The sequence below is a fragment of the Bubalus bubalis genome, chromosome 2, assembly GCF_019923935.1.
Source record: "Bubalus bubalis isolate 160015118507 breed Murrah chromosome 2, NDDB_SH_1, whole genome shotgun sequence".
NCBI classification, from domain to species: domain Eukaryota; kingdom Metazoa; phylum Chordata; class Mammalia; order Artiodactyla; family Bovidae; genus Bubalus; species Bubalus bubalis.
In genome coordinates, this window is record NC_059158.1 from 167,818,988 (window position 1) to 167,841,500 (window position 22,513).

At 44.7% G+C, this 22,513-nt stretch overlaps 1 long non-coding RNA gene across 1 annotated transcript; it reads right to left on the reverse strand.

Annotated features, from left to right (window-relative positions):
• Window positions 1-215: 215 nt before the first annotated feature.
• Window positions 216-21,366, reverse strand: LOC123332198. Its single transcript, XR_006548975.1, has 2 exons — window positions 21,305-21,366; window positions 216-779 (listed from the first exon to the last, which is right to left on the reverse strand). It is a non-coding gene; the product is annotated as an uncharacterized LOC123332198 (long non-coding RNA).
• Window positions 21,367-22,513: the final 1,147 nt, after the last annotated feature.

The following is a 22,513-nucleotide window of genomic DNA, read 5'->3' on the forward strand; positions in this document are numbered from 1 at the left end:
CCTGCAAATGTTAGGGCTTTGCTACATGCAGACAAAAGCAGAGAGCATCCAAGCCAAGTACAAAAGAGGTACACAGAGATTAGGGCAGGCTCAAGACAATCAGGGTATGTGTGTCTAGAATGGAAGAAGCAGAGAGGAGCAGGGATGGCAGGGGCCACAGTCAAAGAGGCCTGGAAAAATCCACTCTTTTTTTCTTTTAATACTGTTTTTTAAAATTTAACTTAGTAATTTATTCTTTTTTTTGACTGTGCTAGGTCCTCATTGCTGCCTGCAGATTTTCTCCATTTGTGGAAAGCGGAGGCCACTCTCTCATTGTGGTGCGGTGGCTTCTCTTGTTGCAGAGCACAGGCTCTAGGCTTCACGGGCTTCAGTAGCTGTGGCACACAGGCTTAGTTACCCCTCAGCATGTGGAATCTTCCAGGACCAGGGATCAAACCAGTGTCCCTGCATTGGCAGACAGATTCATAACCACTGGACCAGCAGGGAAGTCCTGAAAGTCCCTCTTTACTGTCTGGCTGACCCAGTGGGGACTGGCAGCCCCGAAAGTTGAGGTGTGGGAGGAGGAAGCCCTAACAGTGAAGAGGTGAACTGTTCTTCTGCAGGCTAGTCGGTTAGGATGCTCAGAACCATGCCTCCTGGGAGAGGAACCAGAAGATGCTGTGCCCCTTCAGTTGAAGGCCGGGAGGTAGGGTTTGGAGAAGTCCAATGCAAATCCTGCTTTCATATGGAGTTGCATCCCTTTTAGAGCAGTGGGGTTTTGTTACTGTTCTCTGAAGCACCTGAGGCAGAAAAATATTAAGAAAAAAAAGAACGTATTATTTAAAATATAATATCTGGTTATTTCTTGCTTGTTCAAGGGATGCTGATGGATAGAATATCCTTCAGGGGCATGCTGTGAAGTGTGAAATTGGGAAAAAGTCCTGATATAGTAGGAAAATGCACTGGGAGGCAGGAGGCAAGGTGGCCCCTCTATACGGTGGGCTTCTGCTGGTTCCTTGCTTCCTGTGTTTTACTCACCAAATTTCTTCTTCACATCTTATGTTGCTATGATGTAGTGGTCATTCCCTGATCCTCTATCACATTCCACATTTCATTGTCTGAGAACATTTCTCACAGAAAATAAACATTGCTTTTAAAAAAAATTTTTTTATTGGATTGTAGTTGATTTACAATGTTGTTTTTTTCTGCTGTATAGCAAGGTGAATCAGTTATACACATATCCACCGTCTTTTAGATCCTTTTCGCATAGAGGTCATTACAAAGTATTGAGTAGACTTTTCTGTGCTGTACAGTAGGTCTTCATTAGTTATCTATTTTATACATTGTGTTATTGTTGCTGTTCAGTTGTTAAGTTGTGTCCGACTCTTTGCGACCCATGGACTGCAGCACTCCAGGTTCTCTTGTCCTTTGCTATTTCCCGGAGTTGGCTTAAATTCATGTCCATTGAGTTGGTGATGCCATCTAACCATCGCATCCTCTGCCACCCTCTTCTTCTTTTGCCTTCAATCTTTCCCAGCATCAGGGTCTTTTGCAATAAGTCAGCTCTTCGCATCAGGTGACCAAAGTAATGTAGCTTCAGCTTTAGCTTCATCAGTCCTTCCAATGATATTCAGGGTTGATTTCCTTTAGGATTGATATCATTGAAATCAGTCCTTTAGGACTGACTGTTTGATCATTTGAGAGTCCAAGGGACTTTCTAGAATCTTCTCCAGCCCGACAATTTGAAAGCATCAGTTCTTTCAGTGCTCAGCCTTCTTTATGGTCCAACTCTCACATCCATATACGACCACTGGAAAAACCATAGCTTTGACTATATGGACCTTTGTTGGCACAGTAATGTCTCTGCTTTTTAATATGCTGTCTAGGTTGGTCATAGTTTTCCTTCCAAGGAGCAGGTGTGTTTTAATTTTACGGCTGTAGTCACCATCAGAACTGATTTTGGAGCCCAAGAACATAAAGTCTGTCACTGCTTCCACTTTTTCCCCTTCTCTATACCATGAAGTGATAGGATTGGATGCCATAATTTTTTGAATGTTGAGTTTTAAATGGGGTTTTTCACTCTCTTCTTTGACCCTCATCAAGAAGCTCTTTAGTTCCTCTTCACTTTCTGCCATTAAAGTGGTATCATCTGCATATCTGAGGTTGTTGATATTTCTAATAGAGTTGTTTATTACATATCTACTATAAATAATCATGAGTGAAATCATAGCCAGTTCTCTCATCCACCAAGGTAGTTTTCCATACGGTTTCTAATCTAGTGCAGATTAGATGTAGAGGATCTGACTGTGGTTTTGTATAGTAGAACCACATGTGATGATGTTTGTAGTAGTCTTTAGTGTCATGAAATTATGTAAGTCATTAGGGAATTGGTTGAAGTGTAACTCATTGATTAATTCAATTCATTCAGCAAGTGTTTGCTTGAGAATCTACTATGTAAAAGGCCCTGTTCTAAAAGCACATGGGGTCCATCAATGAATGAACACAACACAAATCCTTGCACCCTTGACATTTCCATGAGTATGGGAGGAAACAGAAAATAAATATAATGGATAAGTATTGAGTACATTAGAAAGTGCTAAATTCAGTGGAAAAGTAAAGGAAAATTAGAAATGTGGTATGGTTTTATAATTTCACATTAAATCATATCCATACTATGTGCTATCTGCAGCTATTAGAAAATCAGATAGATGCATATGGACACAATGGGAGAGCTCTAAGAGGAAGCGGAAAAAAGCAAAGTACAGAACAGTTTGCTAGGAACTCATGCAGACATGCATGTGCACATGTGTCCGAGAAGATTTTAGGAGATACACAACAAGATATACTTGTGCAAATCTCCCGTATCCCCACTACTCAAACTGCAGCAGACACTATATAGCTCGCTTTGTCCTGGGTGGGTTTTTTCCAAGCCCTTCTTTCACTGAGGGTGACCCTTTGAGGGTCCGCATTTCCAACAGTGGTCTCTGCTTCAGTTCCCCTTTGCCCAACCATTCTGCTGCATGTCAAATTTGTAGAGCCTTCTTCCATTTCTTGCCCTGAGAGCTGCCTTTATTCTCATGAGTCAACTCTACACTTAAAGGGGAGCTTTTTTTTCATTTGTGCAGAATCGAAATGTTTTGCAGAGGGAAGGTTTGGGGGGATAGCTAGCCTACCATATTGCCAGAAATGAAAATGATCAATAGAATTTCCAAAGCAGCTGTAAAAAGTTACAGTTTAAGACAACAATTAATTTATTCTTTCCCTATCTGTTCTTGAAAGGAATATATTGACAATAGGATGCCACATTATGGGAGGAAAGTCTTTGCCTGTCAAAATATTAGCAAAGATGCTTAGAGAAGATGATGGAGCCCTCCAGTATGTCATCAGGAAAAACATGCCACAACCCTGCCATCAAATCTGACTTATTTGTTGTTCTAGAAATGAGCACACAGCAGTAACTATAACGTGCATTTTACTAACTATAAAACAAAATAATTCTTGGGCATTACTTTTAGCTTCATTTGTTACTTGTTACTAAATTATTTGCTGTGAAACTTCAGTTCCTGTTTAGATAGATTCAAGCTTTTTTCCCCATACCAATTACTCCTGGATAATGAAGACCTACAATATTCCCATTTACAAAAAAAGGATACGGAGACTCAAGAAGGTCAAGTACTTTGCCCAGCATACCCCAAGCAGTGACGTAGAGCCAGGTTTCTGGGCCAGGTCTCAGTGACGTCAGGCTCAAGCCCTGTCCCTTCCGAGCGTGACACCAGGGAGGGGCGGCAGCACCAGCAGCATCACTCCAGCCCACCTCCCCCATGACTTGTTCCCCTTCCTGCAGCTCATCCTCTCTCCCAGACCTGGGCCTCCTGCTCCATTTGCCCGCAGGATTCAGGATGTAGTTTTAGGTCTGCTTTCCATGTTTCCATCCTCAGGGCAAAAACATGCTCCATGCCCCACCCCTCCCAATTCCAGGTGAGAGACCACTAGTCCAAGTAGGACCTGATTCGAATGGACCAGTCTCCCTCTGGGCCCAGAGCTGACAGGTGAAGGCTGTGTGAGTGCTGAATGTCATGTTTCATATTCTATTCCTGCGACATGATCATGATTAGCTGAAACCTTGACCTCAGCAACTTCAGCAGAGTGCCTACGTCAGTGGGTGAGCTGGCTGGTCATTACAGACTGTGGCTGCCCTGTTTCCTTGATCTCTGCGTGCCTATGGGTCCCCTTGCCCCGTTACCTGGGTTCCTGCCACAGCCCTATCACATGTTCAAGATGCAATGATTCGTGATTTCTTATCACTGTTAATGTAGTGATATACTATATGACAGTATTATAAGGTAATTTCTAGACTTTGTTTCTCTACACGAAGACTATCTTTTATGGAAGATGGAGAAACCAGCTTTTCTGAGCACACAGAAGGTAAACAAACATACAGTATTAGAATTAAGGCCAAAATTTCCAGGAGTGAATTTAAACATGAGACTAAATTATCCATAATTGTACATATCCAACTGCTAGGGACATGCAGTATTGTCTTCAAATTAGATTTCATCCCACTAAAAATCACTAGTTGTCTATCTTGTTTATATAGATTCCCAAGAAAAGAGGGTGTTCAAACTCTTTCTGCAATCAGGGATTTTTTTTTCCCCATGTCACTAACCTAAACACTTCCATAGTTTGAGTTTGGCCTTCCTCTGTCTTTGGAATAGATGGAAAACATCTGGCAAATGCAAGAAATTAAAAAGAGCCCTTCAGATGTTGACAAATAGTTACTATATTGGGCTTCCCTCATAGCTCAGTTGGTAAAGAATCTGCCTGCAGTGCAGGAAACCTGGGTTTGATTCCTGGGTCAGGAAGATACCCTGGAGAAGGAAATGGCAATCCACTCCATGGAGAATCCCATGGATACAGGAGCCTGGCAGGCTACAGTCCATGAGGTCACAAGAGTCGAACACAACTTAGCCATTTTCTTTTCTTTTCTAGAACATGTTATTCATACCCTCATTATTTAACTTATTTATTTACTTACTTTTTAAAAATTTAATGAGCTGTTTACTTTTTAATACCCTTGGAAAACCATCCTTGCTCCAGCAGCTGTGACCTAATAAGTGCCCAAATTATTTCTCTCCAGAACCGTTGGCCATGCCTAGAGGCTTGGATCATAATCAAGTCTCTCTGTTTTTAATTTAAATTTTAATTCATTAATTGGAATATACTTACTTTACAATGTTGTGTTAATTTCTGCTGTACGACCATCCATATGAATCAGCTATATGTATACATATATCCCCTTCCTCTCAAGCCTCCTCTCAACCCCCCTCCATCCCACCCCTCTAGGTACTTACTTATTTACATTTCCTTAGCTCTGTTTCTTCAATTCAGTCTTGCCCACTTTTCCCTTTTCCTATTTAATTCTCTCCCTCATCTTAACTCCCCAGTGCCTTCTCAGAGCTTTCATAATAAAATCCAGACTTATAGTGTGTCACAAGGCCATTTTTGGGGTGTGTGAGAATCAACTCTTCAGTCTCCCCGCTACCACACCATTTTCCCTTCCTCCTGCCCTGTCGGGCTCTCTTTCTCCAATACATGTGTTCCCACCTCAGAACTCTGCACTCATGGTTTATATCAGCTGGAATTGAATCAGGAAAAGAGAAACCACTCTAATGATTGCTTTTGAAGGAGAGAAAGATGCCATTTAGGGGATCCAATGTGTTGGTTGAAAGGATTAGAAAGGATTAGCTTTGCAGACACAATTGAGCATCACAGGCCTATGGAGCTCGGGGAACTACTGCTGATGGGTACAACTGCCAAAGGGGCAACTGGCAGGGATATTGAGCTGCAGCACATGAAAGACCAAACCTTGCCCCAAGGAGGAAGCATATGGACCAGCCCTCTAGCACCTTTGGTGGAGGGTTGGGGATGGGGTTTGGGGCTGAAGCTGAAAGAGAACAACCAACAGAGATGTTCCTTCAGCTTCAGCCCACCAGCCCAGAGGCCCTCTCTTCTCATCCAATCAGCTTTCTAGAGTCTTTAACCCCTCCCTCACCCAGCAACTCTTGCTGAGAAGTCCTGACTTCCCTCAGAACTTAGATCAGTTCAGTTCAAGTCACTCAGTCATGTCTGACTCTTTGCAACCTCATGGACTGCAGCATGCCAGGCTTCCCTGTCCTTCATCATCTCCTGGAGTTTACTCAAACTCATGTCCATTGAGTTGATGATGCCATCCAACCCTCTTGTCCTCTGTCATCCCCTTCTCCTCCTGCCTTCAATCTTTCCCAGCATCAGGATCTTTTCTAATGAGTAGGCTCTTCGCATCAGGTGGCCAAAGTATTGGAGCTTCAGCATCAGTCTTTCCAATGAATATTCAGAGTTGATTTCCTTTAGGATTGACTGGTTTGATCTCCTTGCTGTCCAAGGGACTCTCAAGAGTCTTCTCCAGCACCACAGTTCAACTCTTCAGTGCTCAGCTGTCTTTATGGTCCAACTCGTACATCCATACATGACTACTGGAAAAACCATGGCTTTGAGTATACAGACCTTTGTCGGCAAAGTAATGTCTCTGCTTTTTAATATGCTGTTTAGGTTGGTCATAGCTCTTCTTCCAAGGGGCAAGTGTCTTTTAATTTCATGGCTTCAGTCTCTGTCTACAGTGATTTTGGAGCCCAGGAAAATAAAGTCTGTCACTGTTTCCATTGTTTCCCCATCTATTTGCCATGAAGTGATGGGACCAGATGCCATGATCTTAGTTTTCTGAATGTTGAGTTTTAAGCCAACTTTTTCACTCTCCTCTTTCACCTTCATCAAAAAGCTCTTTAGTTCCTCTTCACTTTCTGCCATAAGGGTGGTGTCATCTGCATATCTGAGGTTATTGATATTTCTCCCAGCAATCTAGATTCCAGCCTGTGCTTCATCCAACACATTATTTTGCATGATGTACTCTGCATGTAAGTTATTAGTGATCATACATTTTTCCTTGTGTATTTTCTGTCTTCACCACTATATATGTATATATAGAAATGCAGTGATATATAAGGAAACACAGGAGAGGTGGGTTTGATCCCTGGGTTGGGAAGATCTCCTGGAGGAGGAAATGGCAACCCACTCCAGTATTCTTGCCTGGAAAATTCCATGCAAGAGGAGCACAGCAGGCTACAGTCCATGGGATCACAAAGAGCTGGACACGACTGAGCAACTGAGCATGCACACAGGCACAACTGGAGACTCTGTACACACATTAGATCCTGCACCTTGTAGACACGGAACTCAACGTGTAGACCTAGGGCTCACAACAGTGCCTGCCATAGAGCAGAAACAGGAGAAACAGTGTCCTTCCCCCACTGCTTCCTCACAGCCACATCTAGAAGGATTCTATTAAGACAGCAGTCCAAATAGTCCGGGCTGGCTTTCCAAGACAAGTGAGCATGGTGGACCCACCGTGAGAAAAGTGTGGATTGTGACTGCCTCCTTGTGGGTTTTCATCAACTACTCATCCTTTGTCTGCATGCTTGCTCACCTGCAAGACTTCTGCTTGTGCTTGTGGAGGCTGAGTCCCGCCTGGTCATCCTTTAGGGTCTGTCACTCACAGCTTCATGGAGAGAGGAGCCCTGAAAGGTACTGGTGGGCAGAGATGAAGTTTGAATCTAGGTTCTGCCTTTTCTGGTTATAGAACTCCAGGATTTGTTTTACATCTCTGAGGCTCAGCCTCCCCATCTGATGCCTCTTCCCAAGGCATCAAAAAGTATGATCTGGTACTGTGTATGCAGCTAGTTGCTCAGTTGTGCCTGGCTCTTTGTGACCCCATGGACTGTAGCCCACCAGCTCCTCTGTCCATGGCATTTCCCAGGCAAGAACACTGGAGTGGGTTGCTGTGCCCTACTCTAGGGGATCTTCCTGTCTTCCGTGGCTCCTGCATTGACAGGCAGATTCTTTACCCCTGTGCCACCTGGGAAGCCTCTGGTACTCCCAGACCGATAGTACTGGTACTATCACTATTCCTCCTTACTCTACAGAAAGGGACAGCAAACTATGGCCCCAGGCCAATTCTGTCCTTGGCCTGGCTTTGTGCTGTCCCTTAGCTCAGAATAGTTTTTATATTGTAAAAGTAAAAATATGCAGCAGAGATGGTAGATCACCACAAAGCCTAACCAACTTACTACCTGCCCCTTGACAGGAAAAGTCTGTGACGCTGCTCTAAAGGTCTAACTCCCCTTAGACTGTTTTGTGGTTTACTTGATTGATTAGAATGAGACTAAGACCTTTTTCTTAATTAAGAAAGCATGATTGTTGTTCTGGAGATTTTCCAAAAACTGATAAAACAGAGATACGTAAGCCAGTGGAGTAGGTCTCGAGGAACCAATGACCTATTGATGTTGTATTCACCTCCGTCATCCTCCTGGGATTTATACTATCTAGGTGTGTCTAGGAATACATAGATTAGCTATAAATATGCCTTAATAGCACCTCTCTGGGGAACATTGGATGGATTATCAGGTAATGATTGATCTTGGAGAATTTCCAAAGTAACATTTACAGCTTTTGCTGTAATATTACATACATAAAATATGTCAACCCAAGGCCAGCTCATTCCGAGCAAAGAGGAGTCCAAGGGTGGAATCCACCCAGCCTGCCCTCCACCCTGGCCACTTCTGTGTCTTCCCGCCCACTTCCTGTTTAGCCCTCCACTCCATGCCCCACTCTGCCCCAAGTCTGCAAGGCACACATTTACAGGGGGGGTGGTCAGGTAGAGGACATCCATCCCTCCAGATTCTATCTTGATCCTATCAGATCCCACAGACATTTCTCCTGCCACAGCTGTCCTTGTTACTTGGAAAAAACCTTCTGGACTCAAGTTTAACAGTAGTTGAATTATCTGGGGAGAAGTCTGTTACATAGACAGGTAAATCTGTTGATGGAGTCCTGGGTAAAAAGACGTTTTAATAATTGCTGTTGTTTAGTTGCTAAGTCGTATCTAACTCTTTGTGACCCCATGGACTGTAGCCCGTCAGGCTCCTCTGTTCATGGACTTCTCCAGGCAAGAATACTGGAGTGGGTTGCCATTGCCATTTCCTTCTCCAGGGGATTTTCCTGACCCAGGGATCAAATCTGCATCTCCTCTGTCTTCTGCATTTCCTGCATCGCAGGCAACTTCTTTACCACTAAGCCGCGTGGGAAGCCCATTTTAATAACATGCTCACTTCAAAGGGCTTTTCTGGTCACTCCACCTGGCTCCTCTCTGGACCCTTTTTCCCATAGCATTCACCCACGCCATCCATCTTTGCTCCTGTTCTTGGGATTTCTCTGAGAATCCAGCATTGTTATTGTTACTTTCTACCACTGTATGAGGTAGAATGTTTTTGTTTTCGCGTACACTCTCACAGTCAGACTCCTTAAGATGTCCAGAAGCCAAGAGATCCTTCAGTGTCATGGGTTCCACCCTTGTTGGAAAGCAATAGTGGTTACAAGGAACCAAAAATCTATTTTGGTTCCAATAGTGGGAGTGCTAGGAAGGAGAGGCTTAGGACAGGGGGAGCTTAACCAAGTTTGTAGGTTCAGGAAGGTTCCTCTGGAGGAGACAACTACAGGCTAAAGTCTGAACAGGAGCTGGCCACTCAGTGTGTGGGAGTGAGAGCATTCCAGGCAAAGACAAGAACAGAAAGTGAGGTAGGAACATTCTAGAATCAGAGGACTTGAGGGAAAGCTGGAGATTACGGACTGTGGAAAAAGAAAGGGAGATGCTTGCAATGAGACTGCAGGGGTGGCAAGGAGCAAGTCTTATCCAGCATTGCAGGACCAGTGAGAATCCTGATCCTTCTCCTGGAATGTGTGTGTGTGTGTGTGTGCGCGCATGCATGCTCAGTTATGCTCAACTCTTTGTGACCCCATGGACTGTAGCTCACCAGGCGTCTCTGTCCATGGAATTTTCCAGGGAAGAATATTGGTGTGGGTTGCCATTTCCTACTCCAGGGATCTTTCTGACTCAGGGATTGAACCCACATCTCTTGTGTCTCTTGCATTGGGAGGCAGGTTCTTTACTGTTAACACTACCTGGGAAGTCCCCTTTCTCCTGGGACAGCAGGTATACTCTTGGCAGGGCAGTGAGTGGTCCCTTTGCTGCTGTGTGGAGAGTGGGTTGGAAAGAGATGGAGAGACAATGAGGAAGCCATTATGATAGGCGAGCAGGTGGGATGCACTGGGTGTAGGGGTAGAAGTGGTTGTGGAAAAAAGTGAATGGACTAAGCATATGTTTAGGAGGACAGGTAAAGGAGGGAGGGGAGCAGTTAAGATTGCTTCAGGTTCTGAGTGACCAGGTGTGGGAAGTGACTTCGTTGTTGGAGTGGTTTTGAATGAGGGCAAGATTGTGACTTCCTGTGATGACTTCCTGCCCAGGCCTCTCATTTCCTGTTTAGTCCTCCACTCTACACCCGTCCTTTGTGTAGGATTGGAAATACCCAATCTGTGGGAAGGACAGACCTGGAACCAGAAAAGGACCAAGGTTGGGTAGCCCCCGTAGGAGCCACAGAAGGAGTAGCAGGAAAACCAGGGTGATGGTCTGCAGGTGCCAAGAAAAGAAGGTACTTCAGGAGAGGGTGAGTGATACTGGGAAGGCCAACTGGGCTGAGGGCACAGGGATGGGGCAAGCCGGACATGGCGCAAAGCATCCAGCAACATGGACAGCAAGGAAGGGCCACCGAATGCTGTGACAGGCTGTGTTAGAGTGGGCTGAAAAATGGAGGCGGGCGTTACTCTGAGATTTCTCTTGAATTCTCCAACCACGAACCCTATCTCAGCCCTCAGAAAAGGGAAATGTCTTCAGCAATCACTCTGAAACTCCAATCAATCAATCTGACTGGGCATCCTACACCCTTAGGAGCCAGCCCAGAGACAGGGTTGTTATGTGTTTAATCTTTAATCTTACCCCTTTTACAGAAGAAAACTGTGAACCCAAGAGCCCTGCCCTTTACCGTTAATCTCAATTTATGCTAAAGAGAAAATCAGAAAAAAATAATTACTGGAATAATTAGCTCAGAGCAAACAACACTCCGCCTACGCTAGGTAGACTGCTGTGATCACCACTGCCTGTTGGAGCCCCTGGAGGCAAAGGTCAGATTTATTCTGGTAACTGGACACAATTGGACCTTTGATCAGTGAGAGTAAAGAGAGAGAGAGAAGCGAGAAGCCTCTTTTCACAGAGATGACAAACACAGACACAGAACGCCTGCTTAAAGGGCTATTAGAAATGTCATGCTACCCAAATACCTGCCTCACCTCCTGGTCACCAACATGGTTTGTAAGTTTCTCAGCAGAGCTTTGTTCCCTGAAGTAAGGGATTGTGTACCCATTAAAAACAGGTGCACCTCGAAGGACAGAGGATGAAGGAGGCATAATGGCCGACAGGGAAAAGCACAGTAATGGTGGAATGAGAATCCAAGAGGGGCCCGCGCGGCTCACCAAGAGAAGCTCCCACACACTGCAACGAGAGAAAGCCTGTGGGCCCCAATGAAGAACCCGTGCCCCGCAACAAAGACCCAACTCAGCCCCCCAATATAATCAATAAAAATAAATTTTAAATTTAAGAGTTAAAATTTAAAAAAAAAGAAAAAGAGAATCCAAGAGGAGAGGTAGGAAAGCCCAAGCCTGATTGGTTCAGTTCAGTCGCTCAGTCGTGTCCAACGATTTGCAACCCCATGGACTGCAGCACACCAGGCTTCCCTGTCCATGACCAACTCCCGGAGCTTGCTTAAACGCATGTCCATCAGGTTGGTGATGCCATCCAACCATCTCATCCTCTGTCATCCCCTTTTCCTCCTGCCTTCAATCTTTCCCAGCATCAAGGTCTTTTCCAATGAATCAGCTCTTCACATCAGGTGGCCAAAGTATTGGAGCTTCAGCATCAGTCCTTCCAATGAATAGTCAGGACTAATTTTCTTTAGGATGGAATAGCTGGATCGCCTTACAGTCCAAGGGACCCTCAAGAGTCTTCTCCAACACCACGGTTCAAAAGCATCAATTCTTCAGCGCTCAGCTTTCTTTATAGTCCAACTCTCACATCCATACATGACTACTGGAAAAACCATAGCTTTGACTAGACGGACCTTTGTTGACAAAGTAATGTCTCTGCCTTTTTAATATACTGTCTAGGTTGGTCATAACTTTCCTTCCAAGGGACAAGCATCTTTTAATTTCATGGCTGGAGTCACCATCTGCAGTGATTTTGGAGCCCAAGAAAATAAAATCTGTCACTGTTTCCATTTTTTCCCCATCTATTTGCCATGAAGTGATGGGACAAGATGCCATGATCTTAGTTTTCTGAATATTGAGATTTAAGCCAACTTTTTCACTCTCCTCTTTCACTTTCATCAAAGGGCTGTTTAGTTCTTCTTTGCTTTCTGCCATAAGGGTGGTATCTGCGATCATTGGTATTTCTCCCGGAAATCTTGATTCCAGCTTGTGCTTCATCCAGCCTGGCATTTCTCCTGATGTATTCTGTGTATAAGTTAAATAAGCAGGGTGACAGTGTACAGCCTTGATGTACTGCTTTCCTGAAGACTTAGCACTTGTGCAAGCAAAACAGGGTTTTGGAGGCTTAGTCTGAACATCTGTGCCCTTTTGTGGAGAAGGTATTTTATGAGGGTTGTTTCATAAGGATGGTCAGGTTGTGCATGGCACACCTCTGAAACAATGTTTATTTCACAGCCAGGGTCTCCTGCAGAGGCTCTAACTGCAATTTTCTGAAGGTGAGGTGTACTTGTCTGAGAGATGTAGCTATAGAACATACATTCCTACAATGCAAATTCCTACAGTATCTTTTTAACTGTGCAGGACAACACACAGTTGAGTGTTTGGGAGATAATTTTTAAATGTCAACAGTGGAAGTGTCTTTCATTCTAGTCTCTGCTTTAGAAACAAATAGAATAGAGGCTCAGGTCACGAGTCTCATCCACGATGTTCCGGGCCAGTGAACATGGGCTTTTCAGATCCAGATGTTTTTCTGCTGTGCCAGAAGCTCAGCTTGCATCCGCTGAAATGGTTGAAGAGAAGAGGACTGGCCAGGGTAGAGATCCAGGGTTCTCTCTCTCCAAGCCAAAGTGTGTGAGGAAGATGAACAGTCTTACATTGTGACTGAGAGTACAAACCCAGGGAATGGGTATATTTGTACCTCACACCGCTTGCATATGTGGGTGTGAGTGCTGTGAATGGACAATGCAACTCACCCTCCCAAAAACAGAATTTGAAAGTGCTTCAAGGCAATGAATTGGAATATGAAGAATCTAGGAGTACATCTTCATTTTCTAATTCATAATTTCAGTTTATGGAAACGTTCAGCTCCATTAGAAAGTAGAATTTTCTGTCTCTGAACTCTTGGATTTGGATTTTATCATGTCTGAGTTTTTGTTTTCATTTTCAAAGCTCTGGGTTGGGTAGTTAGTGCCGGCTATTCTGGACCTTCAGGGTAATTGCATGTGTTTGATTTGCCTCCCCCTCAATACTGAAGTCTTTCTGCATGAATGGCGTCACTTGGCTGAGCTTTAGCAGCTGTTGGAAGCTACGTTGTCAAATGCATCGTAGACACAAGGGGGCGGTGTGTGCTTAGGAGTCAACCTGGGCAAGGGCGAGACATTCACCCTCTGCAGCCATGTCTGGGTTAACTCCCGGACCTAAAAGGGATTCATAAAATAGGTTCTCGAGGGGCAAGATTGGCCCTAAACTTAATCAAAGAGGCCCCAACATACAGTCAGCACAGGGAGACAGCCTGGCAGGAGCTGGGGAGGAATTCGCATTCTTGGTTTGGAATCACGGCACCGTCTGTGCAGCAATCTATGCTCACGATGGTGGTAACCGAGACACGGCCTTGTGGGGATATTCAGAAAAGTCAGACTTCAAGACTGCGGAGAGTCTGCCCCTGTCTCGATACCTGATCACAGAACCTTATTCTGAGAAAGTCCCTCCTTCATTTGTGGGAAACTTACTGCACACGTGCTATATGCCAGGCCTGACTGAGCCTTGGGACTCAAACAGCCCTGAGTCAGATAGCCCTGGCCGTAACCACCTAAAGCTTTCTCTCCAGTAGGAGAGAGGAACGCGCAAACAGGACACAAATCATTAACTTCAGAAACATTCAGTGTTCCCATCTTGTAGTTTTTTTTCTTTCTCAGCTGGTCCCAACCAGTACCATTTACATTAGCTATTCTTTTTTCTTTTTTATTAACAGAGCTATAGTTGATTTACAATATGACATAAGTTACAGGTATATAACATAGTAACACTGTGAATCAGTAATGCTTCTGTGAACAGTGGGGTGCACGTATCTTTTTGAATTAGTGCTTTCATTTTCTTTGGATATATACCAGGAGTAGAACTGGTGGGAATTATAGTCACCCTATTTTTTGCTTTTTTGAAGAACATTCATATTGTTTTCCACAGTGACTGCACAAATTTACATCCCCACCAACAGTGTACAAGGGTCCCCTTCTCTCCACATCCTCTCCAACTTTTGTTATTTGTGGTCTTTTTGATGATGGCCATTCTGACAGGTGGTGCTTCCCTGGTGGCTCAGTGGTAAAGCACCTTCCTGCCAATGCAGGAGATGCAGGTTCGATCCTTGACCTGAGAGGATCCCCGAGAAGAAAATGACAACCCACTCCAGTATTCTTGCTTGGGAAATCCCCTGGACAGAGGAGCCAGCTGGGCTACAGTTCATGGGGTCACAAAAAGTCAGACACAACTGAACTACTGAACAACAACAATGCTGACTGGTGTTCAATGGTATCTCATTGTGGTTTTGATTTTACATTTCTCTAATAATTAGTGATGCTGAACATCTTTTCCTGTGTCTGCTTGGCCAGCTGTATGTCTTCTTTGGAAAAATGTCTCTTCGGGTCTCTGCCCATTTTTTAATGGTGTTGTTTGTGTTTTTGAGGTTGGGTTGTATCAGTTGTTTACATATTTTGGATAGTGATCCCTTATCGGTCATATCATTTGCGAAAACTTTTTCCCATTCAGTAGGTTGTTTTTTCATTTTGTCAATGGTTTCCTTTGCTACACAAAAGCATTTAATTAGGTTACATTATGTATTCTTATTCTGAGAGAGAATGCGAGTCACACATTCAACTCCCAAGCATGGCTGCAGGCCACATTTTTAGAGATACCATCTGGCTGCAGTGGATCTGACAGTCTAGTGGAGAGTGGAGATTGCAACAGCCTTCTCCCAAATGAAAGGGGGTGATGGAAGCATTTTGTCATTGCCATGGAGATGGTCTCTGGCCTGGCCTGTTTGCATTCAGATGATTTGGGGCTTTACTCAACAAAGTGATATTCATTGGAAGGACTGATGCTGAAGCTGAAGCTCCAATACTTTGGCCACCTGATGCGAAGAGCTGACTCATTGGAAAGGATTCTGATGCTGGGAAAGATTGAGGGTGGAAGGAGAAGGGGGCAACAGAGGATGAGGTGGTTGGATGGCACCACGGACTCAATAGATATGAATTTGAGCAAACTCTGGGAGATAGTGGAGGACGAGGAGCCTGGCATGCTGCAGTCCATGCGATCACAGAGAGCCAGACATGACTTAGCGACTGAACAACAAAGTGAACAATGCCCGCTCCCTCTTCCATGAAGCTGCACCTAACCTATCTAACCAGAAGCGAACTCTAATGCTTCGTACAGAGCTCTACATTCTGTACAACATGACACTGTTGGGGGAGATGATGGCTACTTCAGATCCCTGCCCATGGCATCCTGTTTTATCTCAGTACTAGCTTCTTCGTATCCTACCCTAGGGATCGAACCCAGGTCTCCCACATTGCAGGCAGATTCTTTACCAGCTGAGCCACAAGGGGAAGCCCAAGAATACTGGGTAGCCTATCCCTTCTCCAGGGGATCATCCTGACCCAGGAATTGAACTGGGGTCTCCTGCATCACAGGTGGATTCGTTACCAACTGAGCTATGAGGGAAGCCAGAGCCTGCTCAGCCATTATCTATTTGAAAAATTGGGATCTGAGGAAATGGGAAGCAGCTACAGCCGTTACACAAACCATCCCCCCTCCTTCACACACATATCACCTATTGGATGGTAGCACCACGAACCCTCCCCGTGAAAACCCTTTCATCATTCATGAATTGTGCAATCACAAAGTTCATAAGGCCCTGTCATGACCAGCACCTGGCTTGCTGTCTCTTCTGAGTTCAAGTTCCAGGTGTGCATGTTCAAGTTCAGGGTTTGTCATTGGTAGCATTCTTCCAAAAAGGATCAAAGGGCCCAGCAAAGACAGGCATTAGCTGTGACCTGAAACACAAACCTCATACATTTCTGCCAGGAAGTCCAGGAAAAGTGTACCTTTCTCCTCCCGCCGAGTGTTGCAGTGGGCAATTCTGCTACTATCCCTTTCTTCTACTTGCTGTTGCATTGCTCCATCTTCCAGTTTCCTGAGACAGTGGCATTCACAGCTCACCCCTCGCCCCGGGGCACTGGGAACTGCAGTGCAGTGAAAATTTCAGCCTGACAGCACTGTGCTTCCAACCAAAAGCTGAATTCAACTTTTACGTCCATCAGTTTGGAAGAAATGAAAATAGAACTCCATGGGTAGGTGGATGTGGATGGAGACTAGGTTGCCCTGATTCCAAAAGGCGTTGATTGGTTGAGTAAATTGATGCTAAGATGGACGATATCATTCTAAACATGTTTAGCTTTCTGGTTCTAGCTCAGCTTGGGTGAACAGTCCAAATTCTGTCAGACATGTTTTTCTTTGGCTGTCAGCACCGTGTCTGTTGCCAGGATTCTTCATTCTCTCCATCAGCCATAATTTTCAGACTTTGCCTTTCCTGTCAGGAAAAGTTTAATTCATCATTTTCCTCAGGCTTTGAGAGAATTTCTTTGGAGGGAAAGTGGTGGTACGGAGTGACTTCATGACAAAAATAAATATTACAGCACTTTATTCATGTGAAATAAAAAATACTTATTTTTGAGTAGGTAATACATCACATGGTACAAATTCAAAAAGTTCAAATGTGAGTACGGGGGAGAAAACTCCATATTCCTACTCCAGTTTCCCAGGCACCTGGTTCCTAGGAAAGACAGAGGCAGGGTCTTTTGTCTTCCTACAAGGGGTCTCCATATAAATTAGCAGAGATATTCTTCATATGGGCCTCCCAGGTGACTCAGTGGTAAAGAATCTGCCTGCCAACATAGCAGACCCAGGTCTGATCCCTGGGTCAGGAAGATCCTCTGGAGGAGGAAATGACAACCCACTCCAGTATTCTTGCCTGGAGAATCCTATGAAGAGAGGAGCCTGGGGGGCTACAGTCCATGGGGGTCACAGAAGAGTCTGACACGCATAGTGACTGAGCATGCATGCATGCATTCTTCATATGGCTTCTGAAAGTAACTTTTTCTAATTCCTAATTCAGATAATTCTGAAACCAATATATAAAATATACGTTAAATGTACCAAAATGGGTTGTCCAATGAAAGCCCTGAAGCTAGACCTCGTAATTTGTTTGGTGTTTGCTTTTCTTGCTTTATAGAAATGTAACTGAACTTGTAATTAGTCGGGAGGCATTTTAGGTACTCTGGAGTTTGATAAGGCAAGTTTCTTTTTTTTTTTAATTGGAATATAGTTGGTTTACAATGTTGTGTTAGTTTCAGGGGGTACTGCACAGAGATTCAGTGATATACATACATATATTCATTCTTTTTCAGATTCTTTTCCCATATGGGTTGTCACAGAATATTGAACAGAGTTTCCTGAACTATGCAGTATGTCTTTGTTGGTTTTCTGTCTCATACACAGTAGTAAATATCTGTTAATCCCAAATTCCTAATTTATCCCTTCCTGACTTACTCTTGATACAGCATGTTACTTCTCTCTTAATGTCCAGTTCATCATTTCTTAGTTTTGGCTACTACTCATATCCCTTTGAAACGGAGGGTACGGTCTCAATTCCTGAAAATGAGAGAACAGATTTTTTTTTTAAGATGAGGTCTTTTGTTATTAAAACCCAAGGGAAAAGCTAGCTGGAGATCCACCTGGCCATACTCCAAGAGGGGACCCTTGGTCACTTGAGGCATATTTATTTTCTTTTTTTTAATCGGAGGATAATTCTTTCACAACATTGTGTTGGTCTCTGCGATGCATCAACATAAATCAGCCACAGGTACACGTATGTCCCCTCTCTCCTGAACCTCCCTCCACTTGGGGCATATTAAACAATCCAGGGAATTGGCTGGGTCTGGAGGACACACCTGTTTTGCTCCTGAAGCTTAAAATGGGCTGGAACTACAGCAGCTGGTTGAGTGTCCTGATCTTCAATGAACAGGCCTGGCCTAGCCCCACCTCCACATAGCAGGTCTGCTCAGCTTCTTGCCAGAGGTCAGCACTCAGGCCCAGGGAATGTGTCACTTATCTTTCTCTTTGCCCTACTCCACCTCCTACCACGCCTAAGGGAAAGCTCTCCAGGCCTAGGAGTGGGTGCAATTTGTCTTTTAATTGCTCTATAGCATCAAAGTAGGCCATCCTTAGATGTTGACTATCGTAAGGCAACAAATTAAAAAATAAATGTTTATAGTATGTACTGTTATTTTATTTTATCATTTTTAATTACAATTATTCACTTTGATCTAGATTACAAGATACCTGGTCACCGAATTGATTTTGCTGGGTACTTTTTGATGTCTGAGAGAGGAGTCTGATTTCCTTGCCTAGGGATTTGCCTCAGATGCTTTCAAATTCCCCTCCTCAGTCTATGGAGTGAAGGGAACTCTTGTGTATACAGGACCCTCCCCCCCCACCCCCTGCTGTGTTGGGTCTGGAAAGTGTTAGTCGCTCAGTCATGTCGACTCTGTAACCCCATGGACTGTAGCCCACCAGGCTCCTCTGTCCATGGGATTCTCCAGGCAAGAATACTGGAGTGGGTTGCCATATCCTCCTCCAGGGGATCTTCCCAACCCAAGGATTGAACCCAGGTCTCCTGCATCACCAGCAGATTCTTTACCTGGAAAGCTCTAACTATTGGGTTGGCCAAAAAGTACCTTGGGTCTTCTGTGAGATGTTATGGAAAAATCCATCTGAGCTTTTTGGCCAACCCAATACTTGTGACCTGGTGACCAATCAAATGCTTCTAAAAAAGGTCTCAGCTTCCAAGAGTTTATTGTATCAACCTTCTGACTAATTTCTCAACCTCTGCTGTGGTTCAGTCACTCATCTGACTGAAATGAAATATCCATTGAAAAGTTGATATTTTTGGTGTCTTGCAGCAGCCCAATATATCTCTCACATCATAGAGCCCCTCCTCCTTGTTGTTGCACGCCATGAAGCTGGGGAGGGATCCCGGAGACAGAAGGGGAATCCTTTCCTTTGGATTTATTTAATGATATAAAATATACCTGTAGTCCTCAACAGGGATGTGGTTCTTCCTTCTTCATTCCCTTTGGTGACCGTGGAGGAGAAAGTGTATAGGACCTCCCGAGGAGAAATGATGGAGTGGAAAGATGTTGAGTCTTTCCAATATCATCCAAGTTGAATATTCCAGGGCAATAAATAACTCCACCAAGCCCGCCTTCCTCAAGAAGGTGCAGGTGTGGAATGAAATGACAAGCAGCTATGCCTGGGGCACAGCCAAACTAAGCCACTGCCTTCTTAGACACCTGTTCAGTTTAGTTCAGTTGCTGAGTCATGTCTGACTCTTTTTGAGGCTTTCCTGTCCATCACCAACTCCTGGAGCTTGCTCAAATTCATATCCATCAAGTCGGTGATGCCATCCAACCATCTCATCCTTTGTTATCCCCTTCTCCAGGCTTCATTTTTTCCCAGCATCAGGGTCTTTTCCAATGAGTCAGTTCTTCACATCAGGTGGCCAAAGTACTGGAACTTCAGCTTCAGTCCTTCCAATGAATATTCAGGACTGATTTCCTTTAGGATTGACTGACTTCTCCACCTTTTGGTTAAGATCAAGTGTAGACCCCTGGGGCCTGAGTAATCCTTGAGGCTTCCCGGTGTAGGCCCCAGGTTCTGGTTATTCTATTGTGACTGTGTTTTGGCTCATCTGGTTCCCAGGCAAGCCAAGGCAAAAACGAATCTGCCAACTCCTACCTCAAATTCACTGAACAAGACGTGGAATTTCTTTCTTTCTTTTTAATGAATTTATTTTTTAACTGAAGGATGATTGCTTTACAGAATTTTCTTGTTTAATGTCAAACATCAACATGACTCAGCCATAGGTATGTATGGGAGGGAGGTTCAAGAGGGAGGGGACATGGGTTTTCTTGGTGTTTGATCTGTTCTCCAAGCAGAAGTTTCATTCCACAGGAGCATTTCTCAGCACCTGATCGCATTTGCATAACAATTTTTATGGAATCTACAACCAAAGCCTTGATATTGATCCCCCAGCTGAGTGGAATATCTACGCACATAACAGCCCAGAGTGCCCTGAATCCTACCCCTTATTTCTGCTGGTGCCGCTCCCACTCAGATGGATCACGTTAGAGTAAAACCTCCTCCCCAGTAACCTGGTAGAGGAGGAGTCCTCCCCGCGATACAGTAGAAAGGGTGAAGCGTGGTGCTTCGTGGACACTCATTTCATTCTCATGTCTACTTGGATTCACCTCACTGTGGAGGCTTGGCGAGGCTCCCCCCAACTTCTGCCCCTCACTGTCAATCTCTATACCCTCACTCGGCTTTGTCTTTACTGCCTGTTTCCCCAACCAGTATGTGAGCCCCCTGCAAGCATAGAATTGGTCTGATTCACTTCCTGCTATTCTCCCAGTGCCTAAAACAGTGCCTGCCCCATTTGTGGGCACATAAAAATATTTGTTAAGCAAATAAGCAAACGCTACTAATGCCAGCACTGGGTCAGGCCCTGTCCACACACTGTACATTTAACACAAGTGAGTATCAGCTTCATCTTTCTACAGGTGAAGAAAATGAGGAGTTCTGAGGTTAAGCCACTTACTCAAGGTCATACAGTTAGTGCAGAGTCAGCTTGGAATTTGAACCAGGAATGTCTGCCTCTAGGGCTCTAGCCCTTCTCCTATACACAGAAACTAAGGATATACATGGACTGTGAGTGTGTTCACTCTTCAAATGACCTTAGTTTTCTGCATGAGTAGAATGTAGGAAAATGGTGTGCGCGCGAGTCCAGTGAGAGCTGGTTCAGAGTGCGTGGGAAGGTAGGGGTGGAAGCCAGTGGAGACCAGCCTTCTGCCAACCTGGGTCCATGGTCCAAATCAGGCTGCAGGCCCAGTTCTAGAAACTTTCACAGGAACACAGTCCCCTATTCATCCACATACTTACTATTTGTTATGGGCTGAATACCCCATGGGCTTACCTGGTGGCTGAATGGTAAAGAATCTGCCTGCTAATCCAGGAGACACAGGTTCGATCCCTGGGTTGGGAAGATCCCCTGGAGAAGGAAATGGCAACCCACTCCAGTATTCTTGCTTGGGAAATCCCATGGACAGAGGAGCTTGGCAGGCCATAGTTCATGAGGTCCCAAAAAGTCAAACATGACTTAGCGACTGAACAACAACCACCTCCACCACATACCCAATTCATATGTTGAAGTCTGAACCCCAGTATCTCTGAATGTGACTGCTCCGGGAGTTAGGGCCCTGAAAGACACGACAGAGTTAAAATGGGCTCGTCAGTGTGAGTCCTGATCCAATATGACTGGGGTCATTGTAAAAAGAGGCGATTAGGACACAGACCACACAGACAGAGAGATGGACTACCATGTGAAGACACATGACCATCTACAAGCCGCAGAGGGTGGCCTCAGGAGAAACCAACCCCTCCAACACCCTGATCTTGGCCGTTTAGTCTCCAGAACTGTGAGAGAACAACTTTCTGTTGTTTCAGCCACTCAGCCTGTGTCCCTTCAGCATGGCCACTGTAGGAGATTAACATATTATGTCTGGCTGTTTGAGGACTATGGGAGTTGTTAAGAGTTGAGAAATTACAGCAGTGGGCAAAGTGGAAAATATCTATTAGCTGGCCCTTTATGGAAAATGTTGGCTGACCCCAGCTGTAGACAACAGCTTCAGGGTCACAGAGCTGGTCCATTCCCAAGCCAGGGTTTGAACCCAGCTTGGCCCCCGTGAAGCCTGTGCCCTGGCCCCTAGATCGCGTGGTCTCCTGTCAGGCGAGAGAGAGCCGAGTCAGCTGATTCTTTCATTTCCATCAGTTCATGCTCTGTCCCGTGGGCAGCTGCTGTGGGGAAATGCTGAGTCATAAATAATTCTTACATTAATGCCAAGGCAGCCGGAAGGGAAATGTCAGTAGGAAACAGTATTTCAAATAAGTGCAAATTTCATAATTCAGCCAATTGCTTATACTATTTATCATAGCAATTTTGCCTTAATCTGAACGAGGGCAGAATTCTCAATGTGGAAGACACTTACCTTCATTTATTTGGACCTTGGGCCCGGGTGTAGATGTGATAGAAAAATGAAGGCATTCTTCCTGCCATTTAGAACCGGCTGAATGCACCGGAGCAAAGAGAGGAGCCAGCCATCCTCTTAACAAAATTTGACCTTTG